Source organism: Pan paniscus, chromosome X (genome assembly GCF_029289425.2).
Source record: "Pan paniscus chromosome X, NHGRI_mPanPan1-v2.0_pri, whole genome shotgun sequence".
Classification (NCBI taxonomy): domain Eukaryota; kingdom Metazoa; phylum Chordata; class Mammalia; order Primates; family Hominidae; genus Pan; species Pan paniscus.
Window position 1 is genome coordinate 89158518 of NC_073272.2, and position 15920 is coordinate 89174437.

A 15920-nucleotide genomic window follows, 5' to 3' on the forward strand; every position below is an offset into this window, starting at 1 on the left:
AACATAAAGGCATTAGATTCGTGTGAAAAGAACACAGCAGCATATGTGCCTTGTGATATAATGTCACACAAATTTCTTTCATATAATTAGCGAACCCTGGTGTTGCAGAACTTTGCTTCTTAGTTCAGCTAAAACCAAGTTCTTGTGACACGACCAGGAAGTTAGGCATGCAGGCACATTGAAGGGTGAGGGGAATGGAATTTATTGGGCAAAAAGGAAAAAAAAAAAAAAAACCTCTCAACAAAGCGAGAGGAATTCCTGCTAACAGGCTGCCACCTCACAGGTTGATTTTAGGCCACACACAGTAACTGAAGAGGCCAGGCTCCTCCCCTGTGTAAACAGCACAAACTTCCCATGGCTCCACCCTGTTCTCCCAGTGCACAGGCCGGTAGGAGATTGTCGGGAGACCCTCTCCCTTATCTGCTTCCTGCATCTATCACTGGCTTACTATGTACATGGATATAAGACAGAAATTTTAATGTAACAACTATGAAGCAAAAAAAAAAAAAAAAAAATTACACGGTTTTACAGCCTGTTAATGAAATTCCATTTTCATTGTTATGGGTGGTGTGCATTTTTAGAATTATAATATTTAATAGCATAGGTGTATTAGTCCATTTTCACGCTGATCATAAAGATATACCCAAGACTGGGCAATTTACAAAAGAAAGAGATTTAACGCACTTACAGTTCCACCTGGCTAGGGAGGCCTCACAATCACAACAGAAGATGAAAGACATGTCTGACAAGGAGGCAGACAAGAAAAGAGCACTTGTGCAGGGAAATCCCCATTTTTAAAACCATCAGATCTCATGAGACTTATTCACCATCATGAGAACAGCATGGGAAAGAACCACCCCCGTGATTGAATCACATCCCACCAGGTCCATATCACAATATGTGGAAATTCAAGATGAGATTTGAATGGCGACACAGCCAAACCGTATCATTCCACGCCAGCCTCTCCCAAATCTCATGTCCTCACATTTCAAAACCAATCACGCCTTCCCAACAGTCCCCCAAGTCTTAACTCATTTTAGCATTAACTCAAAGGTCCACAGTCCAACATCTCATCTGAGACAAAGCAAGTCCTTTCTGCCCATGAGCCTGTAAAATCAAAAGCAAGTTAGTTACTTCCTAGATACAATGTGGGTATAGGGATTGGGTAAATACAGCCATTCCAAATGGCAGAAATTGGCCAAAACAAAGGGACTACAGACCCCGTGCAAGTCGGAAATCCAGCAGGGCAGTCAAACCTTAAAGCTCCAAAATGATCTCCTTTGACTCTATGTCTCACATCCAGGTCACGCCGATGCAAGTGGTGGGTTCCCGAGGTCTTGGGTAGCTCCACCCCTGTGGCTTTGTAGGGTACAGCCTCCTTTCTGGCTGCTTTCACAGGTTGGCATTGAGTGTCTGTGGCTTTTACAGGCGCACGGTGCAAACTGTCAGTGGATCTATCATTCTGGGTTTTGGAGGACGGTGGCCCTCTTCTCACAGCTCCAGTAGGTGGTGTCTCAGTAGAAACTCTATGTGGGGGCTCAGACCCCACATTTTCTTTCCTCACTGCCCCAGCAGAGGTTCTCTATGAGAGTCCTGCCCCTGCAGAAAACTTCTGCCTGGGCATCCAGGCATTTCCATTCATCTTCTGAAATCTAGGCAGAGGTTCCCAAACCTCAATTCTTGACTTCTGTGCATTTGCACACTCAACACCATGTGGAAGCTGCCAAGGCTTTGGAATTGCGTCCTCTGAAGCCACGGCCTGAGCTATATGTTGGCCCCTTTCAGCCACAGCTGGAGTGGCTGGGATGCAGGGCACTAAGTCCCTAGGCTGCACACAGCACAGGGACCCTTGGCTCAGCTCGCAAAACTGCTTTTTCCTCCTAGACCTCTAGGCTTGTTATGGGAGGGGCTGCCATGAAGACCTCTGACATGCCCTGGAGACATTTTCCCAGTTGTCTTGGGGAATAACATTAGGCTCCTTGTTACTGATGCAAAGTTCTGCGGCCGGCTTGGATTTCTCCTCAGAAAATGGGATTTTATTTTCTATCGCATTGCCAGGCTGCAAATTTTCTGAACTTCTATGCTCTGCTTCCTTTTGAAAACTGAATGATTTTAACAGCGCCCAAGTCACCTCTTAAATGCTTTGCTGCTTAGAAATTTCTTCCGCCAGATACCCTAAATAATCTCTCTCAGAGTCAATGTTCCACAAATCTCCAGGGCAGTGGCAAAACTCTTGCTAAACCATAACAAGAGTCGCCTTTGCTCCAGTTCCCAAAAAATTTCTCATCTCCCTCTGAGACCACCTCAGACTGGATTTCATTGTCCATATTTTCAGGATTTTGGTCAAAGCTATTCAACAAGTCTCTAGGGAGTTCCAAACTTTCCCACAATTTCCTGTCTTCTTCTGAGCCCTCCAAACTGTTCCAACCTCTGCCTGTTACCCAGTTCCAAAGTCGTTTCCACCTTTCCCAGTATCTTTTCAGCAGCACTCCACTCTACTGGTACCAATTTACTGTATTATTCCATTTTCGCACTGCCGATAAAGACATATCGCACTGCTGATAAAGACATACCTGAGACTGGGCAATTTACAGAAAAAAAAAAGAGAGAGAGAGATTTAATGGACTTACAGTTCCACGTGGCTTGGGAGGCCTCATGATCATGACAGAAGGTAAAAGGCACATCTCACATGGTAGCAGACAAGAGAATAGAGCCTGTGCAGGGAAACTCCCCTTTTTAAAATCATCAGGTCTTGTGAAACTTATTCACCATCAAGAGAACAGCATGGGAAAGACCCACCCTTATGATTCAATCACCTCCCACTGGGTCCCTCCCACAACACATGGGAATTCAAGATGAGATTTGGTTGGGGACACAGCCAAACCTTATCAATAGAAAAGTTTAAATTTTTCTCCTGAAGGTTCAATTATTTGAGTCTGTAAAACCAACTAATAGACAATATTGGGATGCAGAAAATGAATACAAAAAATATGGTGCTTGGGCATGCTTTGTGCTTTTGAAAATGAAAAGACCTCAGAAATAAGCCTCAGAATCAAGGTCCCTCTAACCTTGTTGCATTCCTCCCACTCCTCAAGAAGCATTTTCTTTTTCTGAGACAGGGTCTCACTTTGTCACCCAGGCTGCCCTGCAGTAGCACTATCATAGCTCACTATTGTCTCAACTTCCCAGGCTCAAGCCATCCTCTCACCTCAGCCTCCTGAGTAGCTGAGACCACAGCTGCATGCCTGTATCAGTCCGTTTTCACACTGCTGATAAAGACGCACCTGAGACTGGGCAATTTACAAAAGAAAGAAGTTTAATGGACTTACAGTTCTACGTGGCTGGGGAAGCCTCACAATCATGATGGAAGGCAAGAAAGAGCAAGTCATATCTTACATGGATGGCAGCAAGCAAAGAGACAGCTTGTGCCGAGAAACTCCCCCTTATAAAACTATCAGATCTCATGAGATTTATTGGCTATCACAAGAACAGCAGGGGAAAGACCTGCCTCCATGATTTAATTATCTCCCTCCAGGTCCGTCCCACAACACGTGGGAATTCAAGATGAGATTTTGGTGGGGACACAGCCATATCATATCAATGTCACTGTCAACGAAAAGAGCCGAACTCTGTAAAATATTTGAAGAGATTTATTCAGAGCCAAATATGAGTGACCATGGCTGGTGACACAGCCCTCAGGAGGTCCTGAGAACATGTGCCCAAGGGGGTTGGGATGTAGCTTGGTTTTATACCTTATAGGGAGGCATGAGACATCAATCAAATACATTTAATAAATACATTGGTTTGGTTCAGAAAGGTGGTACAACTCAAAGTGGGGGCTTCCAGGCTATAGGTAAATTTAAATACTTTCTGGTTGACAATTGGTTGAGTTGGTCTAGAGACCTGGGATTGACAGAAAGGAAATGTTAAGGTTAAGATAAAAGACTGTGGAGACCAAGGTTATTTTGAAGCCTTATAGTGGCTGCCCTTAGAGACAATAGATGACTAATGTTTTCTATTCGTATCTTTAAAAGGTGCTAGATTTTTAGTCAATCTGTTTAGGATTGGGAAGGTCTGGAAGAAAAAGATTGGCTATGTTAATAGAGATTCTTTACAGATGTAAATTTTCTTCCACAAAGGACAGCTTTGCAGGGCCATTTCAAGATATGGCAAAGAAACATGTTTTCACATAAAATATTTTGATTTACTTCCATGTCTCATAATATTGTGCCAGAGTCAGGTTGGAAAGTAAGTCATGATATATAGGATTAAATAAAACCCATCTGATGAAAATTTATGGTTTGTAGGGCATGATTTCCCATGTTCTCCAGGCTAGTCTCAAACTCATGACCTCAAGCAATCCTCCTGCCTTGAACTCCCAAACTACTGATATTACAAGCATAAGCCACGATGCTCAGTGCAGAGCAGGAAAGCTTCATACCAACAGAAACATAATTCCTTTCAATTTCTTCCCTGAAATGTCAGCAATTTCAGAATAGAAGACTAAGAAGGCAACCACACCAAATAGACTTTTTTTGCAAGATAATGCCTGGCTCTTGAACTGATTTAAATTCCAAAGAGAATCACTTATGAGTTAATTTCTGTCTCCCTGGTCCATTCATTCTCTCTAATAATCACTTACTGCTGCCCAAAAGAATTTTCTACATTCCTTATCATCTCCCTCCCCTATGAAAAAGAGTACACTTCTATATCCCATTGAGGGTTTGGGGTAATCATTTTTCCCCCAACCCCTGCCCCTCATGCATGTTAATAAAATTTGTATGCCTTTTATCCCATTAATGAAACTGCCTTTGTAAAATTATGGCAATAAGAGAAATCTGACATCATTGACTTCATCTCACTCATAATTTTGAAGCTCTCCTCAGTAATTCATGGGCATAGGCCAAGCAAACTTTGGGAGAGATTTAGTTTGTAGTTTAATCTTAAAGCAAGGGTGATAATAGCTCTTCCCCAAACTAAATCACCCTTGTAAAACTAATGAAAGTCCCTGCAAGTAAGATTATGAGAGGGACTTGAATTCTGCTAAGATGTAGGCATAGTTTCTATAATCCCTTACTGCTCAAGAGTCAGGTAGCTGGAGATGACGAGATTCGTGACTTCCACAGTTGCTCCTATAGATAATATCACTATTGTGGAAGCTAAGATTCATCTTTTGAGATTTTTTTTGCACACTTTTGTGTTCTGGCAACCAAGTTAATCCATCTGGACTTCTGATTCATGACTCAACCAGTCCTGTGACCCCCCACTGAGAGGTGGACTCAATGCATGAGGACCATTTTTCACACTCCTATTATGGCAACTCCAACTGTTAGAGGTGGCAAATATCCAGGTTGCCAGTGCTGAATCTGTATGGGTCTGCAGCAACTTCAATTCTTGCCTCTTCAGAAGAAAGAATTCTACTGAGGTGCATAAGGCGGAAAAAGAGACTGGGGCAAGTTTCAGAGTGGGAGTGGAAGTTTATTGAAAAGCTTTAGAGCAGGAAAGAAAGGAAAATACACTTGGAAGGGATCCAAGTGGGCATCTTGGAAATCAAGCACCTTGTTTAACCTTGAACCTCAGATTTTATATGCCGGTCTACTTCTAGCATCTTGCATCCCTTTCCTTTCATTCTTCCCTAAAGATGAGTCACCCGCATGCATGGTGCCCTCCTTGCACTCAGGAGGTGAACACACACAGTGTGTTTAAGTAGTCGTAAGCATGCTCACCTGAGGCTTTCTTCCTTTTCTGGTGAAATGCCCTGGGAAGGTCATACTTTACCATTTTGTCTCTTAATGTACATGCTCAAGCCAACTCACCCCATTCCTGAGTTGTTATTGGAAGCTGTCAATTACCAATTTCAAGTGTTTTTATCTATTGAGAAATTGCCTCTTTCTGGCATTGGCTGTGATGAATTATTATTTTAGAGAGCCCAACCATCTGGAAACTGCCTCTCTCTGGTATGAGCTGCAATCAATTCTCATTCTAGAGAGGCAGTGTGATAACTGCTAGGCCATCACCTGATGGTTGCCTGACATTCCCAGTGGGTGGAGGGTGAGCCCTCTCATGCCCCTCTGATGCCTGACTAGCTATATACTGAAACACAACCAATCAGTAACTGCCATTACCTAGTCTTCTCCCTGCATACCAAATTTTCTTGAAAGACCATAACTCTAAGCCTTCAAGGAGACTGATTTGGGTAAAAAGCATGTCTCCTATGTGGCCAGTTTCCTGTCAAATAAATCCTTTCCTTACTGCAATGCTGTGATCTCAGTGTTTGTGCAGCAGGCAGGAAAAGGCCATCAAGTGATTACATTGATATGCTTCTTTTTAATTTGATTTTTATAGAATCTTCAGAGCACAAAGGAAAAGTTTTCCCTTGTCCCCTACAGAAATTAGCAGAAAAAAAGACATACAAATGTATTGGCATGAATATGTGAGCATGAGAATCATACAAATAAAAATCCTGAAAGAAAAGGAAGATGACTGATGCTTAAATATTCACTTCATTGAAGAGAGGGGAGATGGAGGCTTGTAGGAGTAAATGATATTCAGAGGAAATTAATGAACCTAAAGAACAGCAGCCCAGAAACAGGTTTCTCTGAGCTCTGAAGAATGTCACATTATGGGTTATAGAAAAATGAAGGGAGGAATTTATGTCAAGCAAAGGTAATTTTGTTATGCAGATAAAAATATTCCAGGTAATCTCTGAGCTGCCTTTAGAAAAAGTAGATGATAGTTTGTGGTTGGTTAATCTTTCCTAGATCCAGATAAGAGAGGGGCCTCAGAAAGTCTGTTTATTTATTTTTATTTTTATTTTTATTTTTTGAGATGGAGTCTTGCTCTGTCACCCAGGCTGGAGTGCAGTGGCGCCATCTCGGCTCACTGCAAGCTCCACATCCCTGGTTCACGCCATTCTCCTGCCTCAGCCTCCCGAGTAGCTGGGACTACAGGCGCCTGTCACCATGCCAGGCTAATTTTTTGTATTTTTAGTAGAGACGGGGTTTCACCATGTTAGCCAGGGTGGTCTCGATCTCCTGACCTCATGATCCGCCCGCCTCAGCCTCCCAAAGTGCTGGGATTGAAAGTCTGTTTATTTTACCAATGCAGTTTTTTTCTTTTTTCTTTTTTACAAATGCACATCTCTTCTGCAAAAGGCAGCTTTGCCAAGGTATTCCTGTGTGCAGGTTCTCTGAATAGCTTTCTGGAAATATCTCAAAAAAGTAGACTTTGGGGTAAAATATTTTTGGTTTCCCATAATGGCATGTTATCCTTTGTATTCGCCTAACTACATTTCTCCTTTCTCTGATAACCTATCTCTTGTTAATGGAAATAATACCGGTGATGATCCTTCAGAAACATAAAATCTGAGGCTACAAATCTTTGGCAAAGGAGAAAGTGATAGTTATGACTCTTACATGAGGTTATGTTAATAAAATTCTAGTTGCTAATAATCAGAAATAAGACAAAAAGTCTGTCTTGTCTGTCTCTATCTCTTTCTCTCTCTATATATATTTATGTATATATGTATGTATATATGGGTATGTGTATATCTATATATGTGTGTATATATGTGTGTGTGCATACGCATCCACCACACACACCCCCCAGAATAGCAATAGCAATAGAATTTCAGGGTGTTAGATGGACTACATTGTGAGACCAAAGCAAATATTTGATGGTTACTATGCCAATTATGAAGGAGATAAAGAGGACAAGAGAGAATGAGAGAGAGAAAATAATTTCAATTTAAAGGCAGTGGAAAAATGGCCCCAAAATCTTTCATATATTTTTAATATCATCAGTTTATATTGTGTATGACAGAATAATTTTTCCTTCTTATTTTTTAGAAAGATGTACATATTTCAGAGATAAGATTTAGGTTTCAGGTGTTCTCCAACCTTTCTGCATATCAGCACAAACACCTAATGAATGTGTTACAAATGTTAGTTTCTTAGCTCTACTAAATCTGAATCCTTTGAAGTATCTATTTTAACAGGCTCTCTGGAGTGATGATCCTGATGTAACTGGCCCCTGGAGAGACATTTGGGATAATGTAAGTTTGGTAACTATTTCTTTTTTTTTTTTTTAGTGGTAATGAAATGTCATTGAGCTTTTCTTTTATCTTTCTTGTTATAAGATGTTAAATACACTTTGATGCCAAAAAATAACCAGAATTCTTGATATTCTGCATTCCTGATGTTTTGTTTCAATTTTGACAAAAGACCATGAGATCTGCAGAGAAAAAAAGAAGAGCTATATTTTCTATAAGCAGTCTGCAGATTGGGGAGATACAACCTTCAATGCAAACTGAAAATGTGCTCTGAGGAGAGGTTGCAGAGTTAGAGCTTATAAAGGCACAAACAGTAGGGCAAGAGAAGGGAGTTAGGAGAGTGAGAAATAGAATGTTTTGACTGGATGAGCTTTAAGCCCAAACTCATCAGTCTTTCTTAATTGACTGGTTTCAGGTGATTAATTTGTTGACAGGAGATAGTCTGTTGGTGATCAGTTGGGAAATATCCAGCTGCAGTCTATCTCAAGATTGACAACAAGAATTAGTTTGGCTTCATTGTGAAAAGGTAGGTTCATTGACACTTTTACATCTTTCAGAGAACACAGAGTGGGTGACCATTCCCTCACCCAGCCATGGCCACCTAATTCTGTTTAACTTGGAGCACCTCGGTGAGGCATGGGGAGTCCATATTATCTGTCAACTGGGCGCATAGTTCAACGTTGCACAAAAGTGACAGAGCTTGGGTTTATAAGTATTTTGTTTACATGTAACATGATGAGACAGGCATTAGGTATATTGTTTTTTAATCTCAAAATTCAAGCTGAAAGATTAAACTTGATTATTGTTGATTTATGGAAGTTTGGGGTCATCTTAAGTTCTACAAATTTTTGTTTTAGAAAATTTAACTTATATTTTAATAAATTAGTATAAAATTATGCATCTAGTTTGTTCAGGTGATTTCTAACATTTTAGTAAAAAATGTATTAATCATTAATGTATTAATGATCTTTTAAGATTCTTTGGATCAAGAACATTGTTAATTAGTGAATTGCTTTCAATTATGCGAAAATGAGCAGAAATAAAATGGATTATATACAGACTATGTTGCAAGTTAATATCTGGAAGCCTGATTTTATACCTATCTAATCTATGCAAACAATTTTCATCAAACTGCCAGTTTCTCATCTTTGAAAGAAAAATTTGAAGCTTATTTTTCATTTCTGGCTAGTTCATGCTGTCCATTAACTCTTCCCTCCCAGAAATTTCTTTCAAATAAGAAGAGTTTAACTGATTATTAGAAAATTTCAGTATAGAAACAGATAAAATAGTATTGATTCATCAGAAGCAATCCAAATAGTTTAATGTCCGGTTACTTCAATTTTTTTTGTTTATTCATTTTAGATTTTTATTTCCTAGTGCCACAGTTATTTAAAAGTGGATTAAGATTCAACTAAAAAGTAGAGCTATATAATCTGTATAATAGCAGATGTAATTGACACAAATCCAGAGAATTTACCTTAAAGAATAAACAAATTTAACATGCTATAAAAATAATGTGTCATAAATTAAGTGAACAAAATGTCAAGAAAAGTTTAAGTTTTTAAATATATCTAAGTAATTATAAATGCATTTCTTTCTCTTTTTTTTTAGTAGCATTAGGGGAAAATTGTAACTAACGTAATTGTAAATGAATAGCTTGAATGTAAAATACATTACTTCCCCCCCCTAGATCTTTTTTCTAATTTTGTTTTTATTGACACATTATAATGGTTTATATTTATAGAGTACGTTGTGATGTTTCCATACATATATACATTGTATAAAATCAAATCAGAATATTTAGCATACTCATCATCTCATACAGTTACCATTTCTTTGTGGTAATAACATTCAAAATTCTATCTTCTAGCTATTTTGAACTACACCATACAGTATAGTTAACAATAGGCACCCTGCTGTGCAAATAGAGCACCAGAACTTATTTCTCCTAAGTATAACTGTAAACATTGGCCACTCTCTCCCTATTACTCTTCTACCACCCCCCTTTGAAATTTTGGCCACATTTTCTTTTGGGCAAGCAGAAACAACAGTTAAGAGGAGTAAGAAGTTCCAGACTAGTGGTTCTGAATTCTGCACACATATCAAAATAAGTCTGGTGAAGGGGTTAAATTTAAAAGTATTTGATTTCAGGTCCTCACACCTAGATTAATTAACACAAAATATCTGGAGGTAAAGGCTAGGTATTTTGAAAAATAATAAACCTCGGTGATTTCATTTCACAGCTAGAAATAGAACCACTGCTTTAGACAGGTTTTTTTTAAAAATTAGATATAATAAATTATTTGTTTTAGCATAAGATTAAATTTCTATAAAAAGCATATATTCTAGTGTGAGGAACATAATTGCACACTATGTGCCATAGTAGAATATAATTTGGCTACTTCTAGAATACATTTCAAAATACATATTTATTATATATTACAGCAGAATGTGTGAGTTTCTTTGTTTTGTGGCTATGGTCTAATATGAACTATTTTATCATGACTTTCTAAGCATGCATTCAGAGTTTATATGTAAAATCTGAAAAAATACCCATAGTATAATTACAATTTTAAAAAGTATGTGAATTATAACCCTATTTTTTAAATGTAAGTTATTTACAGTATTTTTACATGAATTTTATTTGTTAAAGTATTTTGATTAAAAATATAACACATTTTTATTATTTTAGAAAATAAAGGCACAAAAACCTGTAATGATTCATAAATCAAAATCTATAATTGGGGTTATATAATTTTTATTTTTATTTTATTTTATTTCAACAGCTTTTGGGGTACAAGTGATTTTCTGTTACATGGATGAATTATACAGTGGTGAATTCTAAGATTTTGGTACACCCATCACACAAGTAGTGCACATTGTATCTGATGCGTAGTGTTTTATCCCTAGTTCCCCTCCCACCCTCCCCCTTCTGAGTCTTTAAAATCTATTATATCACTCTGTACGCCTTTGCATATTGACAGCTTAGCTCCCAATTAGGAGGGAGAACATACAGCTTTTGGTTTACAGACCCTGTGTTGCTTCACCTAGAATAATGGCCTCCATTTCCATCCAAGTTGCTGCAAAAGACATTATCCTTTTCCTTTTAATGGCTAAGTAGTAATCAATGGTGTATATATACCACATTGTCTTCAGAGTTTCAAACTTCTTTTAGCATTTCTTTTGGTGTTGATTTGGTAATAACAAATTCACTCAGCATTCATTTGTCTGAAAATTACTTTATTTCTCCTTCATTTATAAAACTTAGTTTTGTGGGATACAAAATTATTGACTGACAGTTGTTCTGTTTAAGGAGGTTGAAGACAGGTCCCCAATCTGGTTTGTAAGGTTTCTGCTGAGAAGTCTGCTGTTAGTCTGATAAGTATTCCTTTGCAGGTTATCAGAGGCTTTTGTTTTGCTGATCTTAGAAGTCTTTCTTTCATGTTTACTGTACATAGCATGACAGCTATATGTCTTGGTGAAGATATTTTTGCAGTGAACTTCTCAGGAGTTCTTCGAGCTACTTGGATTTGGATATCTAGATCTCTAGCCAGGACAAGAAAGTTTTTCTCAATTATTCCCTCAAATAAGTTTTTCAGATTTATTATTTTCTCTTTTGCCTCAGGAACATTAATTGTTCTTAGATTTGGCCATTTTACATAATTCCATATTCTTGAAGACCTTGTGAATTTCTTTTGATTCTTCTTTCTTTAATTTTTGTCTGATTAGGTTGATTCAAAAGACTTGTCTTTGAGCACTTAAATTTTTTCTTCTATTTGTCCTACTCTATTTTTAAAACTTTCTACTGCATTTTGTAATTCCCTCAGTGTGTCTTTCATTTTCAGAAGTTCTGACTGTATTTTTAAAATTATGATATCACTCTCTCTAGAAATTTTTTCATTCATATGCCAAACTGCTTTTTAAGTATCTTTATGGTGGTTTTTACCTCTCTCTGATATCTTCTTTAGTAGCTTAATAATTGACCTTCTGAATTCATTATGTGGTATTTCAAAGATTTCTTCTTGGTTTGAGTCCATTCCTGGAGAGCTAGTGTGATCTTTTGGGGGTGTTATAGCATCTTATTTTGTCATATTACCAGAATTATTTTTCTGGTTCCTTCTCATTCAGGTAGACTATTTCCCTCTAATTATTCTTGAACTTACGTTTGATTTTACTGTGGATTTTTGTTTCGTTTTATTTTTAAATCTTTTTTTCTTCTTAATGACGATACTTTAATGCTTATGGTAAATTATAGCCTAATTCGGTTCTTGGTGCTTTCAGGGGTGAAGATTGTAAAAGTTCTTTGGTTATAGAGAGTCTTTGTATGATGGCTTTCTCATATTCTGGTTGTAGTAGCAATGTGCTTGGTATATGAGCAAGTTTACTATCTCCTATGGGGTTGGAAGGGTAAAGGTCTCTTAAAGCTTATCTCATTACCCCGTGGCATGCACTCCTTATTTATTTATTTTACCTCAGTATTTTATGTACTTTTTTGATGTTTCAGACTTCAGGCCAGTAGAGGACGTATCCCTGAGTAGAAATTGGTTGCAGCTAAAGCACGTGGCTAAGTGAAATATCAGCCTTGTCAGAGGTGGCTGGAAGAGCTTTCAATGAATTGCACCGAGGTCTTATCAAGGGGAAGGGTTGGAGCCACCTTAGCTTCCCCGCCAGATCAGCAGGAAGGTCCACCTCTCAAACACACTCTTGTCCCAGTCCTATGACTATTCAGATCAGACAGGCACCCCTTTTTATCTATAGGAATGTTCATATTCCAAGTAGAGTGAAATTGTGATTCTCTCTCATGCAAGGCTGAACCTGGAGGGTGCTCTTCCTGTGGGGATGCAGTCACCCCTTACGTGTTCCAGAAAGGTGGTCTGTAGTTGCACCAACACAGAACACACCTGGGGGAAGCTCCAACTGTGACTACAGTGGTGAGCAAAAGAAGAAAGACTTCCTTTTCCTCAAGACCCTTCACGCACACCAGGGCTGTCTGTATTGGGATAGAGCTGAAGACTTTCCCTTCTGAGTTAAACACTGCAACTGTACATCTGCTAAAAGAAGCTTTCTACCAGGGGATAGATCTGTTTCTCAAGGCCTGCCATCCAGATTCTTTTGTCCCACAGGGTTTTCCCTTATGATACACTCCCCCTTCACCTAGGACTGGGAGTTCCTAGGAGTCAGACTACTGTGAGTGTTGTCGTTCTTCTGGGTCTAGCTGCCCAGTGAAGTTGCAACACTTCAGGCTGGTACTGGAGAATGTCTGCAAGGATCCGGTGATGTGACCTGTCCTCAAGTTTCCCAACAGTAGATAGCAGCACAAGCTCTAATGGGGGTTACAGGGAAGTGATGTAGACTCTGTGAAATTCCTTGGTTATTGATAGCCTTAGTGTTTTGGCTTTCTTGAACTTCAGTTATAGTATAATGAACTGGTCACATGGACAGACTCAGGACCTCCTGGTTGGCCAAAGTGGTGCAGGCAGTGGTGATAGCTGAGATCACACAAGCATTTTGTTCTTCCTGGGTACAGTGTTATTATGCCAGGAGAAACTGTAATAGACTGTGTTCGTTGGCCTCCAGCCAGGAGGTGGTGCCTAGAAAAGAGCACTAGCTACCGTAAAAACAGTTTGATTTTTGCTTCCTTAATTGCCCAAGGAGATATTCTGGTTTCTCAGGCAATTGGCAGGGCCATGAAGCTCTCAAAATATTCTGTATTTTGTGTTAAGCTACCAGGGCGGGTGGTGGGGCAAAGCTAGGTAGAGGTTGGGTCAACACCATTTGCACTTTGGATTTTCATGTACAGGGCAAGCAGCAACGCTTGTGGGTTTGGGGGGATGAGAGTAAGGCAGGAAAATAGGGTCTGGAGGCAGGAAACATAGGCCGACTCACACTTCACCTATAACAGGTAATACTCTCTCCATAGGGGTATGCCTTAAATTATTTTGTAACTTTACTTCATCCTCTCCATTTACATAGGGCGAACCCAAAGTAACCAATGGAATCCTCTAGGGGGTATTTAAACTCCCCAAAATTCTGTAACAGGACCTTTGAGCCCCTATGCTCCAGCCTGCTCCCACACTGTGGAGTGCACCTTCATTTTCAACAAAACCCTTCATTCTTTCCTTTCTTTGTGCATTTTGTCCAATTCTTTGTTCAAGACGCCAAGAACCTGAACACCCTCCATGGTTAACAGGAGCGGGTCTCAGGCCAGTGGGTTGATGTTTCAGAGAGGAATATTGATGCCTCTACTGCACAGAAGTTTTTGTGCAGTGAATGGGGAGTAGCAGGCTGCAGTAAGCCCCACAGAGTTGCCACATACCTGGTGAGGCAGATCCACACCTGCAGTGCTCCACTGGGAGCAGTGAGCTGAGTTCCAGTCAGCCTTTAATCAGACCTCACCACTGCTAGCAGTCCTAAGTTTTCCGTGGGGAGATAGAAACCGCAGCTTTCAGGCCAGGCTGTCAGCTGAAAAGCTGAGCTCCTGCCTCCTACACTTGGTACTCCTGCACTCACAGCCTGCTTTACTCTCTCTGTCACCTTGGCCCTGACCAAGGGAATTTATCCCCACCCAAGGTTATATCATGAAACCCTGTTAGGAGTTTCTTTCAACCTGTGACAACTACTTGAAATTTTTTGCTGTTCTCCGCAGGGTCCTTTCTGAGAAACAGTAAGGAATGACTGCCCTCAGCCCACACTGGAATCTGGGAGTGCACGCAAGGGTCTTCCCATAACTGCTCCTAATGTTGTATTCCGCAACCTTCCCCAAGTCAGTTCCTGCACTGGGTGGAACTAGGGCCTTCCCCAGTGGCCTGGACTTTGAGGGACCCTGTGGGAGTGTGTATCCTGGAGGCAAACTCTCCCCGTCTCACACCCTGGGGACTGACAGTCCTTCATCTGACTCACACTGTAGGCTGCAGCCTCCTACTTGCTTCAAAGTGTCCATAAATTTCTTCGGTTTTCCTGTTCAGTTCCTACACTGCTTCTTGTAAAAAAAATTTACACCGTGAATTTCTACAAATTATTTTGTCCTTGCAAGTGGGAGAGGTATGCTAGCAACGCCTCTTATCTACCATCGTAAAAATAATGGGATTGTATTTTTGAAAGTAGATTTGTACCCTGTTTTTTGGCTTAATAAATATTTTAGTCTGAATTCTGTCATGTTATTGACTATTATTTAAAAACCGTTTTTTAGAAGCTACATTATATTATAAAGTGTTAATGTGCCATATTTTTTTTTAATTTTTCTGTTGTAAATATTATTGTAAAATACTACAATTAGAGGTTGGTGACATGTTCCTGTAATTTCAGCTACTGAGGAAGCTGAGGTGGGAGGATTTCTTACACCAGGAGTTTGTGACCATCCTGGACAACATAGCAAAGCCATCTTAAAACACACAATCAAACAAACAAACAGAAAAAAATGTTACAATTAAAAATACTTGCCCACCTTTGAAATATTCCCAATTAAATATTTCCAAAAGAGTAACTGGTTCAAATATTATTAGATATTATTAGAATATTTCAAATATTCCCAATTAAATATTTCCAAAAGAGTAACTGGTTCAAATATTATTAGATATTATTAGAATATTTCAAATATTCCCAATTAAATATTTCCAAAAGAATAACTGGTTCAAATATTATTAATATGTTTCTCAAATTGCTTGTCTGGTTTTATCAATTTATATTATCAGCAGATGTACCAACAAATATCTTTGATATTTTGAGCTTGATGGCTTCTAAGAAAGAAAAATTAACTTTTGCCCTAAGACTGAAAACTTTGTAGGATAAAAGAAATTTCTTCCAATATACTGAAAATCTCTCATAAATTACTGGCTCCTGTCCTTGTTAACAAGCATGGGCTATGGGAATA